The following is a 14,280-nucleotide window of genomic DNA, read 5'->3' on the forward strand; positions in this document are numbered from 1 at the left end:
ACTATTTTAAATACGATCCTTATTTAAATACGTGTCGGAATTAGAAATGCCGCACCGAAGTGAACTCGAAGACGGGAAAAAGATGTGTAGCGGAAAGTAACTGTACAAGATGCTTGACCCGATGCGAGTGCAGCTGTAGAACCGGTAGTGGTGCGGATTGCTAACGTGGGTGGGTAGCTTCTGACTGGTTCCTGTCGTCGGTAACTTTGTTAAACTTTGATCGCGTTCGTTTCGCTGGCTCGCCTTTCTAAGCCTAATACTAGTTTGCAATTTTCACTAGTACGACATGTCTTTAGGTATTTCGGAAAAGGAAAAGAAAAAAAAAGAGAGAAAGAGAGAGAGAAATAAAAAACAGGAAAGAAAAACAGTACGATATATTACACAGAGAGATAATTGTGCACGCTTTAAACGGATAGATTATCGTGTTTGTTTTAAACGCCAACTAACTTACCCAAAGTAATACGTACGAAGACACTAATGCGTTCTTATAGACGTATTAAAGTATTGAAAGATGTTAACACGTAAAACGAGGTAAGATTGACGATCGGCTACCATAACTAATGTCGTCGAGTTCCACCGCGGTGAAGATAATAAAAGGCGAGTCGGGACAAGAGGGCCGTGCGTAAATTTGCGAGGTTAACGCTACCGCGTTACCTCAATGGACAATAACCTTGACTGGTGATGTCAGGGGTCGCCATTACGGCGTCTTACCACGAGGCGCCCTCTTATTCGCTTGCACACCGGGGCATTGCTGGAAACGTTCCAGTGACTTTTTTCTCCTCTCCTTCTCCTCTTCGTCCCTTCTCTCTCTCTCTCTGTTCGTCCAGGACTTCTTACCCTCTCTGCGAGTTTCTTCCTCCCCCTCTCTGTTCGCTTCTCCTACCAGGGTCTTTCGAGGCCGAGCGTGACGCTGACAGAATTACGCTCGGGCCCTGCTTCCACTCTCTTCTATGGCTCGCCATAAATATCAACGGTGACGTTTCGGGGTGGAGAAAAAAAGAAACTAGCTGCTGGGAAGCATGGATGACCTCCGTCTACGAAACGGCACCGAGCTATCGCGAGTCAGCTACTACCGTTCGTCTTTCCTGTAGGACGAAGATTCACGGAGCATTTCGTTGATTGGGGACATCTCGGTTATCAAGCTTAGCTACGTGGAAGGGAACGGACCATGTGTGTACTAAGCTTGACGTTCAATGTCGCGGCAAATTTCGAGGTAACTCTTCGCAATGAGAGCTTACGATACGACTCGTTCGTGTTGCTCTTCTCCAAGGCCGAATGTCTGGTCAGTATCCTCCAGACGAAAGCGATATCTTATTTCTTTATTTTTCTTTTTTCTTTTTTTTTTGGTCTTTTTGTCTTTTCTGTTGCTTTCCTCCTGACCGATGTTAAACTTGACTTTTATCGCATCCGAACGGAATCTATGTACGCAAGTGACAGACTATTTGACGTAGTGACGAATTCGACGAACAAAACAAAATTAAATGACAGAATATTATGGTATTCGATAAAGGCGATCGAATAGTTGGAAACTGGTCGTTAAAAATTTATACTAGCAATCGAATTAGCATTAATTCGTATCTCGGTTCATATTTTCGAAGTCCAGACGTGTCCGAGGAGTCAAGGAACGAATGAGTGCTTTGCATATTGCTCGATGTGTCAGCGGATGCTCGCCATGAACAGAGAGGAGACATCCCTCCGTGTTGATTCTCCGAATCATTAAGACTGCGACCTTCGTCGTCGTGTGTGCCACGGGACTTCGTGGCATATAACTCTTTTCTCTATCGATCACGCAGCATCGTCTCTTGAAACTCCAAGGAGAAAGAATAAAGAAGGAGAAAGAGAAGGAGAAAAAGGAGAGCGAAAACCCAACGCTTATCGATAATCTCGAGCCGAGTGGGTTCGCCAGGTAAACGCCGAAACTTCTTCCTCGTAGGACACGAACTTTCGAACTTGTTCTCAACGTCGAATCACAACTGAGAACGTCTAAGAGTACCTTTGATATTTCTTCCGAACGAAAGAAAAATACTTTCGCTTTGAATGATTCGACAGCGAAGACCGTTTCCTCTTTTTTTTTATTTTTCTTAAAGATCAGAACATCTTAAGAAATTATTATTGATTAAAAAGCAGAAACGATATCTTAGATCAACTTTTTCCAAACTTCTTCTGCGATAGAACACTTTACATAAATTCAAAAATTTTAACGAAACGCTTTGGGTTACTTTACAGAATAGAGAGATGAATATTAATAGCAAATCAATTGAGCTTGTAAATGTAAGAGATAAGAAAAAAAAAGACATTTAAGAGATTCGAACGTCTCAATAAGAAATTATTATTAATTAGAAAGCAGGAACGATACCTCAAATCAATCTTTCCGAAAGTTATTCTATGATGAAATACTTCACAAAAATCCCAAAATTTTGACGAAACGCCTTGAAGTATTTTATAAGATAAATGGATGGATATTAATAATAAATCAATTGAGCTTGTGAAAATAAAAATTAAGAAAATCAAACGAACTTTTAAAAGATCTAAACGTCTTAATAAGAAATTATTATTAATTAAAAAGAAAAAACGATACCTTAGATCAACCTTTTCCAAACTTTTCTTACAACGGAACACTTCACAAATATCTTGAAATTTTAATGGAAGGATTTTCATTATTTTATAGAGCAGATAACTAGATATTAATAATAAGTAAATTGACTTGGTAAATATAAGAATTAAGAAAATAAAACAAACATTTATTTTCAAATTTGAATAATAGAAATACGCGAAAATAGTAAAACAATATTAATTTCTCATTATTTTTTACGCAAAGTCAATTTTTCCGTGAAACATAATTTGGAAAACTTTGCCTTAGATGCTGTACCACAATAATCCCCTTATCTGACAATTTGAAAATAACAAAGTCCGTTGAATACTTTACGTCTTGTCAGATAATGTATTATACCACATATATACACGATTTACCTTATAAAATATTTTTTACATCTTCTCGCGAAGAGATGATAACGAATCCGGGATCTTTCGTGAGACGACGACGACGACGACGACGACGACGACGACGACGACGACGACGACAGGGTCTTCGATTTTATCCTTAGAATATAGCTTTCGTAGGTATCATAATTTCTACGTCGAGTATAAATCCTCTTCAGTCTGGTACCTACCTACGTCCAATAAGTTTACTTTGAGCCGCAAGGGAAATGTATTGCTCGCCATTAACGAGTGGACTTTTACAATGAACGTTCACCGACCGAGAAGCACGTTCTACATTTTTCAAGATTATCGTTGATAACGAGACTAAGTCGGCCGAATATGCGCCGACTCAGAGGGGAGACATCTGTTTTTTTCTCTTTTTTTTTTCCCCTTCTCCTTTCCATTATCTTTTTTCTTTCTTTCTTTTTTTTAAAACGAAGAATATCATATCGAATGATTCGATACAAGTGTCCGCGAATTATCTCTCCTCACGGGCATCAATGGGAAAGAGGGTTCTCTCGTTTTCAGAGATTCTTTCGAAATTGGCTTCGCGTCATAGCTCGTTAGAGAAAGAGAAAGAGATAGAACAGGACGCATCCGAGCTTATGGTATGCCGTTGAATAAGCGACAATTTGTATGACAATTGCTCCGATGGTCGTCTGGTGCATTGTGCCGGCATGTGAAAATATGGACGTAGGCACGTCGTATCCCACTGCGACGGGACTCTCTCTCTCTCTCTCTCTCTCTTTCTCTCCCTTTCTCTCGAGTGCAAGTAGCTAAAGAGAGCGTTGTATAAAGAATAGAATAAAAGGAGGAGGAGGAAGAGAAGGAAGAAGACGAAGAAGACGAAAAAGAAGAAGGAGTACATAACGCAGAAGACGAAGTAGAAGGAAAAGGAAAATGAGTAGATAGGGAGAGAAGAGCAACAGAGAAAGAGAGAGAGAGAGAAAGGTTGCTCGAGAGATCACGATCCATGGAGCAAAAGCAAAGGTCGATCCGTGCTGCACGGTTGTGCACGACTACACGACGGTAGGAGCAGCAACGTTTATTAGAAGCAGAGGAAGCGCCTCTGTGACAAATGGCGTGCTTTCATTGTTGCGCGCGGACCCCCGGGCCCGTCGCTCTCTTTCACTATCTCCTTTCTTTTTCTCCCTCTCTCTCTCTCTCTCTCTTTCTCTCTTTCTCTCTTTATCCTTCTCTCTTTCACCCTCTGTTTCTGTCTCTATCTCTCTTACGTAAGGGCCCCTCGTTTGCTCGTAAATCCGAGTTCCACGGTGACGGACGGAAATCGGATCGTGGTTTTCACGGTTAAGACGATTGGTGAATGTTCTGTTCTCTCTCTCTCTCTCTCTTTCTCTCTCTCTCTCTCTCTACACGCGTCATAAATCAGTATCGTTTTCCTTCGATTCGTTGAGTGAATGATTTACGAGAAAAATTTCAATTGGCTAGTATTCGTTGAAAGAAAGAAATTCGGATTCGGTAAGGAACTAAGTGAGATGATGGCGATTTCTGAAAAGTTTCTGAAATAAGAGTTCGTTAAAAGAGTAAGAAACGCGTCCGTCAATCGGTCCAGCTTGGTAGAAACGAGGGGAGCTCAAGATGGCCGCCTGGGAGCGTACACACGGGGCCCCTGCTTCGCCAGCATCACCGACTTAGCATAAATCACTCCCGCTCTCTATCTTTATCTCTCTCTCTCTCTCTCTCTCTCTCTCTCTCTCTCTCTCTCTCTCTCTCGTTCTCGCTCCTGCCTTTCGTACGCTAGCTAGCTGTAACCGGCTGCAGAAACGCGAGCGCCCCGCAAATACGGGTTTGTCTTTACGTCTATGCACCTCGGCGTGTCTTGCTTTGCGACTATGATCGCGCACTCTGCGGTTTGTCCAACCGGGTGGCCCATCAACAACTCCAACATTTTTTTCGATTATTACAATGGCTCCGATCAAAAGAGAGACACACGCCTATGCCTTTTGTATCCCTTTACGTTTAACTTATTACAAGAGCTGTCCTTTCTTCCTCTCGATAAACTCTAATAATTACTTTTTCTACTTATACCTTGAAATATCCTTTATCACTTGCAATATTCATATCACCTGTATTATTATGTCCGGTTCTCGTTCTTTCTTCCTTTTCTTTCTTTTCTCTTTTTTCTTTTTTTTTCTATTTGTCACGTCCCATTTAAGTACCGTTTTAGATAAAAGCGTTAAGGTTTTTAATTGAAATGAGTATTAACCATAGTGAGATAGAAGGATAGAAAGGAAAGGTCTTGTCCTATCACTTTAAATTCTTCGTCCTCTTCCTCCTTCTTTACATATCGGCGCATCGATGTTTGGCTTACTACGGATTACAAGGAAGCTCTCGTACGTGGGACGAACGTAAGCTTATTATTCATACTTCTTTTTCCCTTCCTCCTTCTGCTCTCGTCTACATCTGATAGAAGGAATGAAAGAGACTCGAGAAAAGAAAGAGAACGTTGGGGGACGAAGAGGTTAAAGTCCGTTACCTACAAGACCGTCATACTAGTAGGTAGTACATTCTTCTTTTCTTCATGTTCGAGGAGACTCAACCAGATTCTCTTCGTTCTCGATGAAATCCTTGAAGACACGTATCCTTGAAGATCGCTATCTCACGATATATTTTCATAATCGAAGATATATTAGGTATATATATACATACATACATATAGTTAGAAGAAAATTTGAACAGTCTTACAAACTTTCTTATTTTTCTTATCTAAGAAAGAAAACAAAGAAATAATCAAAGAAAGAAAGAAAGACAGAAGGACAGAAATAAAGAATGACACTTGACACTAGGTGGGTCCTATAATCGTACGTCTAGAATCGATGGAAGCGCAATTCTCTGTCTCTCTTATACTCACGAAGAAAAGATACTGTTTCAGTGTATCAAACACTACAAACCGCGACGCAGTCAGTGGTAGAATGCAAACGTATCAATTACGCAATGGTGCAATCGTGATTGCGCAAGATCAATGTGGTACCGTGAAGAGAAAGAGAGACAGAGAGAGAGAGAGGAAGGCAGAGAGGAAGAGAAAAGGAGAAACGATCGGAAGAAGCAAGGGAGGGTCGATCAATCAAGAGAATTGATCTCGGTGGCAAGTCTGCACTTGCCATGCTTGCTCACGATCGGGCAACCTGAAATATGTCGGACGTAAGAATTGATTTCGTGGAACGTGCGCCGCGCTGTCCGTCGCGCCTTCTTCCAGATCCCGCAGTGCCGTTGACACGCACGATCACTTCTCTCAGTCTCCTACTTCGCAACCCTCCGCCTCTCTCCTATATACGAAAACGCGAGTGGACGAACGAACGAAAAAGGACTATAATCCGTGGTAGCTCTCTATGATTTTTCTTACTTCATAGTCTCAGAGAAAACTGTCCTATAAGAAAATGTTCCTCATGACTCTGGGAAAATTCAGGGTCGAAGAGAAAGAATTTAAGTGAACATGGACAAGGAAGGGTGAAGATCGAAGGTAGGAAGAAGATGGAAAGCAATACGAAGGAATAGATCCGCTGTTTCTTCTCGCGTTTGTAACGCTCGAGAAAGAGAGAAAGAGAGAGACAAATATATATATATGTGTATATATATATAGAGAGAGAGAGAGGGAGGAAGAGTTGGAGGGAGAAATCGGCAAAAGGGGTTGGGCGAACAGAGCAAACGGACAGGTCGCTTATTTATGGCGACCATACTTCAGATATATGAACTGGTTCCCGTCGAAAGTTCGGGACGCCGCGTCTTTCCAGTTGAAAATGTATAGAGAGGTGTCCTGCCGTTCGCCTTCTTCTTCTTCTTCTTCTTCTTCTTCTTCTTCTTCTTCTTTTTCATCTTCTTCTTCTTTTACTTTCGGAAGATTTGCGAAGGGTCACTCTCCATGCAATATCATACGAGCTTAATTTCTTCTTCTTTCGGACGTTTGGAAAGTGGTGATCGTGCTACGCTCACTTCTTTGAAAAACGTGGACGACTTCATCGCTCTCTCATAGGTATGAATCTATTCATAAAGAAAGAGAGAGAGAGAGAGAGACAACATATATCTAAGCAGTATACGAGAAACTATTCACTTCTGACTTATCGCCTTTCTTTCCATCGCGATCGCGACGTAATCGTCGAAAGCATCATTGTCGTTCGTCGTTCACCGACGACGTTAGCTAATAATGACATCGTAATCTTCGTTTGCCGAGAGTCGTTTGTAACGTCGTCATTTCTATCCCGCGGCGGTTATAGCAACGAGCCAGTCACGATCCGAGGGATTTAACCTTTTGTACGGTTTTCTTCGAGCGAGCTTATAAACTCCTCCCTTGCTCGCTTAACCCGTTCCATCGGAACGTCTCTCGGCCGTGACTCGAAGCGGATTAGCCGAGAAGACTTGTTCCAACTCGTGGATTTTTTCTAAGGGAGGAAGCATTTTACCCATATTCTTATTTTCTACTATGTGATCGCTTTTTAATAAAATTTACTATGTCGAAACTATACGATAGATTCGTGACTTTCCTCTTATAACTACCTACATATATTAGCATAAACTTTTATCGCTCGGAGGTGTTCCAAGGGGCGCGCGTGAGAGTGAATGAAAGAGAGAGAAAGAGAACGAGAGAGAGAAAAAGAGAAAGAGAAAGAGAGATCCGGTCTCTTATCGAAGCCTAGGTAAAGAGCCGGATGCTTTTTTCTTGTTCTAAGAGAGAACGGTTAAGACGAACGAGAGAGAGAGAGAGAGAAGAGGAACGCTTTGTCCCCCGCCGGCACCCCGCTTTGTCGTGGCCCGAGCTAATTTATATTTATCCGCTCGTTCGATACCCGCGCGGGATCCCGCAGGCCGTTTCCGATATTCGTAGCTATGCACACGTAAGAGAAGAGAGTCCTCGAGAGGGCGCGAGGGGCGGGTGGTAGAGAAACTTCGAAGGGTGGAGAGATAGAAGAAAAAGAGAGCGAGATAGACGGAAAGGAGGAGAGCCGATGGAGTAGATAAATAGATGGATGGGCAATATTATAACTCACCGGCTGTCATCCTGTACGGCCGAGTCAGGCTGCTAATCAGACCCTGGCTCGCTCTCGCCCCTCGACCGACCCTTCACGAAAAATGGATTTATTGCCGTTCGCCTCGACTTCGGCACGCTATCGAGCTCTCTGATCCGTAGAATGTAACCATCGTCGTCGTACTATTCGCGTCGGTTCTTCCTATACCTACTACCACCACCATCACCACCACCACCACCACCACTACCACTACCACTACCACTACCACCACTACCACCACCACCACCACCACCACCATCACCACCATCACCATCACCATCAGCCTACCCATCTCTCCTCTTTCCTCTACCTTCTCCATCCCTCTCGTTCACCCCGTATAAACGCCTCTCAGAACGTCTTTCAGATTCAATGTCTCGTAAAACTCTACGCCCAAAATTGCGCCGAGTCTCGACTCGGCGAAAGCTCGACGACTACACAACGCTTACGCGATAGAACGACGATCCTTCGCATCCAACCGTTTGCCAACTCTTATTCCGCGCCCCCTTTTGTCGCAGGAGTTTGTCGTAATTGGAAACGAAGGGACGTTATTTCGCACGAACCGTTCCTATATTTTCATTTCCCCAAGATTTTCCTTCTTCATCTTCTAACTCTTATTCGTTCGTCGATGCAACCTTAAAATCCTATATATTTCCTTGCATCCTGTGAAAATCCCTTTAAACTTTCGTAGTTATCGTTTATTTATTTATTTATTTATTTTATTTTATTTTTTTTTCTTTCTCTTCTCTCTTCGATTTCTACGAGATATTATAGACTCTAGAAGAAAAATTAATGTCAAGCGAAATGTGACATTAGTAGGATACTCGCCTAACCGATCTATAAGAGCGTTTCTTCTTCTCTCGATATTGTTTTAGAAAATCGAATGGAATTGACGATCGATATTGTATTGAAAGAGAAACGTCGTGCTGCGACGAATGATCGATAATAAATCGCTTTATGAATTTCACTTCTTGATTTTTCAATGAATATTGAGAGGAGAGTCGGCGAGCCGACGGAATGTCCGATCGAGCTACAACACGTAAACACGCAGGTGCTGCCACACTGTGTAAGAGAGTACGCGCGTGGGCAGACACCGCCCGCTTCATTCTTCCTCTTACGACATATTTCGGGCCCGGCTCTATCACTCCCTCCTTATTCTTCTGTCTGATTATGATTTATGCTTATAAATAACGCCGTTAAAAAGAACAAGGAAAAAGAAAAAGACAAGAAAAAAAGAATTATCTTATTAATAATTTCCACATAGAACCGGCGCTCGACGAGCTTGCAATAACGCATTTGAATATCGTAAGTATGTCTTCGTAATTGATTCATTGTCCATTGGCAGAATGACGTCATCGGCGGATAATTTATACGCTCCAACGGATTCCTCAAAGTTACTTTTAAATGTTTCAATGTTTGATTTCACTGCATTAAGTTTATTAGAATCTATATCCATTATGTGTCTCTTTGTTTTTCTTTCTTTCTTCCTTTCTTTCTTTCTCTCTGTTTTTCTTTTTTCTTTATTTCTTTTTTTTTTTTATTATTTTATACGAGTCACTTTGCCCGATTGGTTAGTCAAAGAAGCATATTTAGTCTATTTATAAAATAATCCACTTCGTTTCGTGATAATACTTGATGAAAATCACAGACTCCGTGGATCGCAGGTGCGTGTGTTACGGGCTTTTATTCTTTCTTTTTTATTTTATTTTCTATTTTTTCCCTCTTCTTTTATTTCTTTCTTTCTTCCTTTCGTTCCTTTACCAAGAATCGCACGTGGGTGCACGTGGATGTGTTCCATTTTCACGAAGAACGCGCTGGGTTGCTTTCACCGAACGGTAGTAACGCGAAGAGCCGATCGACTAAGGGAAGAAAAAGAGATCAAAATCCAATGAGAACCGATGCATCAAGCAAACCAAGACACTTGGCTCTGCATGCTGTGCATAGATCATGTCGACCTCGTTCCTGTCGGACGACCAACCAACGAAACGTTGAGTAGCAAAACGTGCTGGGGGAAGGTGTCTAAGACTCTAGAGAGAGTGGGGAGGAAGAGAGAGAAAGATAGATAGATAGAGAAAAAGGGAGAGAGAGAGAGAGAGAGAGAGAGAAAGAGTGACCAATTCTGCACATTCTATATCATTTATCTCTCTCTCTCTCTCTCTCTCTCTCTCTCTCTCTCTCTCTCTCTTTCTCTCTCTTTCTCTCACTCCTACTTGCACGTTTCGTAGAGCGTCACAGATGTACAAAGCAAACGAGATAGACGCTAAGAGAACGCTGTGTCTCAGACTTGGATTACTGTTTCTCTCTCTTTATCTCTCTATCTCTCTTCTTCTCTCTCTCTCTCTCTCTCTCTTTCTCTCTCTCTCCGTGTGTTTTTTCAACGAGATTTATTACCAAACTCCTAATGCTTCAAGAGCTGAGAGTAGGGTTGGCGTCGTCCCTTCCCACACTTTCTTTCAACTTGTCCTATCGCCACCGTCCTCTTCCTGGTCTTTTCTTTTCCCCTCTTCCTTCTCGTAGTTCTTTTCGTAGACCTTCTCTCAAAAACGTCTCACCGACAACGTAAGTACAACCATCTCATCGTAACTTTTCCTCTCTCTCTCTCTCTCTCTCTCTCTCTCTCTCTCTCTCTCTCTCTCTCCGTTTCCTCTCTCGGATAATCTTTTCGAATGAGTAAGTAATATTACAGCTTGATTTACATTTTTATGTCGTTAATGAGGACGAGTAGAATCGATTTGCCGACGATCGATGAAAGTCGACGAGATTCCTCTTCTCTTTTCCTCTCTCTCTCTCTCTCTCTCTCTCTCTCTCTCATGGAGCCGTTAAAAGTCCCACATTCGTTTCTCGTTTCTTTTACGTCTTATTCCATATATCATTCGTTTTTAATGACGTGGGCTTAACGATGACGGATTTCACGGATAAACAATCCAATAAATCGCATCGATCTTGATCTATCCTCATTACGTTACCCGCCATTATTGCGTTTTTACGATTTAATTGATTCCGCACTCTGACGGAGTTTCTTTTTTTCTTTTTTTTGTGTTATATCCAATAATCATCGACTTAAAATATCAAAGTTCTTCGACAAAAAATTTTTCCTACGTACGACAAAGATGTCTTCAATATCCACATCTATATATTTCGCCTGTATGAATATTTTGATGGGAAAAAAAAAATATATATATATATATATATCGTATGTTCATGGTTTAAGATTGAGCACCGATGTTCGATTTAATGTACCATGTTATCGTACCTATGATCATTAATTATTATCTGACGTATAAAAAATACTTAATGTGTTTAAAGCGTACTATGGTCTCAGGGTTCGATATAACTTCTTGCTAGAACTACTCACGGTTTATACTCTCTTAATAACGGAATCCAAAGATTCCGATCATCTTTATAGATATACATACATACCATTGGTATATATACATTTTGGCCTTATTCACGCTTCTCTTCTTGGTCAAGCGAAGTGCCGGAGCGCGGAAGCTGCACCTGGCACGAGGAGCCAGCAAAGCATAGCGCGGAGGGAGGGGAAAGAAATAGATGCATAAGTTGAGATTGGTGTGCGCGCGCTCGTTCGTTCGCAAGCGAGATAGGGATAGAGATGTATACATATACATACATATATATATATATATAAAAGATAGAGAAAGAGAAAGAGCGAGCACACCTTCTTTCGACTAAAGAACGAAAAGGATGAGTAGGATGAAGGGAGTAGAAGTAGAAGACGGATGGACGGGCGAGCCGTGACGGAGACGCGCGGACGAGAAGAAGACGAGCGACGTCGAAGTTGAGCTCGCTTGGTATGAGAGACGTTGGACCGGCAGAGCAACACACCGAGGTAGAGAAGAGATAGAAAAGAGAAGAAAAGAGAAGAGAAGAGGAAAGAAGGGGGAGAAGAGAAATCGTGGAAAGGGAAGAAGATTTCTTCGGTGGAGGGGAAGTGAGTTCGATGAAGGGAGAAAAAAAGAAAGAGAGAGAGAGAGAGAGAGAGAGAACGAAAGAATCGGAAGGAAAGAGAAAGAAGTAAAGCGAAGGAGAAGATGAAGAAGAAGAAGAAGAAGAAGAGGAGGAGGAGGAGGAAGAGAAAGATGAAAAGAAACGTACGAAGATTTCGCGATGGAGAGAAAGAGAGAGGGAGGGAGGAAGAGAGGGAGGGAAGGAGGGAGGGAGAGGGAGATAGAGATAGATAGATAGAGAGAGAGAGAGAGAGAGGAGGGAGCGTGTAAGTATCGAGGAGAGTGGGATGGGGGCGTGGGTGGAATGGCACGGTGGTGGGGATAGGTCAGGGCCGCGGCGGTGGCGGTGGCGGTGGCGGTGGCGGTGGCGGTGACGGCGACGGCGACGGCGGCTCGACGGTGCGGCGAACGACAAGCGACGCGGCGTTCGGCGGCTCGACGGCGCCGCGCGCGCCCGCTGGAGGGGGCAGAGGCGGGGAGGACGAACTCGGAGCCGTCAGTGCGCCACGTGCTGCCGTCGTGGGAGGGTCTTTATTTTTGCTCCGTTCCACCGCTGTCTACGAATTCCCTCTAAAATATATTACGGAACTGTGCCAATCCGGTCGATTCGCACTCCCATCGTGTTATATATTATTTGGAAATTTTTATCCGATACCGTTTATTATACGTTGTTCACGGGGGTGAAATTTCGTAAAACGTAGTTCTTCAAATATATAGAAATACTTTGTTAAATCGAGGGTGCTGTGTATATTTATTATATATTTGTCCGATGGCTGTCTGCCTTTAACGAACGCAGAAGAGAGAGAACCCCTTCGTTCTCGAACAAGTGATTTAAAGATTAAAGAATTTCGGAAGGAGGAGAGACCAGAAGAGTTTTCTTCTTTCTCTCTTTTATTTCTTGACTAGTGGTGTGGTGTCATTGATCGTTGGTCTGGTTGGTGTCGAGAGGATTAGACGTGAGAGGATGACGTGCTGACATGGTGTCACGCGTGTACTTCATATGCTCGTGGCATCGACGTCGACGTCGAGTTTTCACTGCTCGCAAGCCGAGCATCCTACTTCCTGACACAGTATCGTCGACAAGGTGCCTGCAAGACTGACGCAACCTGCTCGGTGGAACCACTACTTCGCGGGTGAGTCCGTTGCCTGTGTCGTTTCGAATCTTATCTACGATCATTTTTAATACGATCGTCCAATGCGAATTCGATTCGGATGCAGCTTCTTTTTCATTCGTTCGTTTCTTCTTCTTCTTTTCTTCTTCTTCCTCCTTTTTTCCTCCTTCGTTTCTTCGAGATTTTAAAACGTATTACCGCTTTCGAAGTTACTTCTTTCGTTCTTTCCTTGTTTATCTACAGATGGATCTATCGTGGGAAAAGGGTGAGTGAGCGGGAGCGCGTGACTTGCATAAACAAAGTGCGGTGTGCGTAGCAGGTGGCCGAATCTTGGATTTCTGTTCTTGATCGTTGCACTCGCGAAATGTGAATTTCTGTATAGTTCTGATGAATTGTTCCTCCTATACATATAAATCGTACGGTTAAATTCGCGAAATGTTCTAATTTATCGATGTTAGAGAAGGAACGTCTGTGTAATTCGATCCCAAGGTCGCTTCAAATTAATTTTGCCAATTTGGTGAAACTGGAACGTCAATAAACGAATTTGTTTATTGACGAATGACAAACATTTTGATAAATAGCAGTTAAGTCGGTTACTCACAGTGTTTTTCTGACGTCGTCGAAATATCATTACCACGCGTATGTGTGCGTCAATTGTGAAAACGTTTTTGTTCCTTTCGTAATTTATTTTTTTTTTCCTACCTCCCCTCTCCAATATTTACGAATAATCTGTGCAGTTGAATCGTAATAAGATATATCGTGACTCATAACTCTTCGATTGTCACGAATTTCGACGAACCGTTGTCTAATCGGAAAGACCAATCGATTCGTGCATGGAAACGGTTGGTCGAGCGAGGAAATTTGTCGTCGTCATAAATTTATGTTTGCATGCTCATTTATATGACTCGTCGACTCGTCTCGTGTTTGCTCGCGATAGATAACGGCGGGCTTACCGGATCGAGCGCAGATTTTCAAGAGCGACTTTGGTGAGGCTTAAACATTTATTCGGCTGTTTAACTTTTTCGACGAATATGATTTTCCTTCGACGAGATCAACAACTGAAAGAAAAGAGAAAAAATAAAAATAAAAGAAAGAAGAAAAAAAAGTTCAAATTTGTTAGTACACGAATGAAAGAAAATCTCGTGCTCGTTTTCTTTTTCTTCCCCTTTTTCTTTTTTCCTCCAACCCCCTTTTGTAACGATATTT

The 14,280-nt window shown here is 42.4% G+C and overlaps 1 protein-coding gene across 6 annotated transcripts in view; it reads left to right on the forward strand.

Moving 5' to 3' along the window:
• The window catches only part of LOC127071605 (protein tiptop), a 141,797-nt gene that overhangs the window by 48,663 nt on the left and 78,854 nt on the right, over positions 1-14,280 (forward strand). For 2 of the 6 annotated variants that reach the window (XM_051011081.1, XM_051011079.1), the window contains exon 1: positions 12,367-13,095. The exons of the other annotated variants lie outside the window; for them this stretch is intronic. The gene's annotated coding sequence lies outside the window, so the exon portion shown is untranslated. Of the gene's footprint in view, positions 1-12,366; positions 13,096-14,280 lie in introns of those variants that run through there. 6 annotated transcript variants of the gene reach the window in all.

Source organism: Vespula vulgaris, chromosome 22, assembly GCF_905475345.1.
Source record: "Vespula vulgaris chromosome 22, iyVesVulg1.1, whole genome shotgun sequence".
NCBI lineage: Eukaryota > Metazoa > Arthropoda > Insecta > Hymenoptera > Vespidae > Vespula > Vespula vulgaris.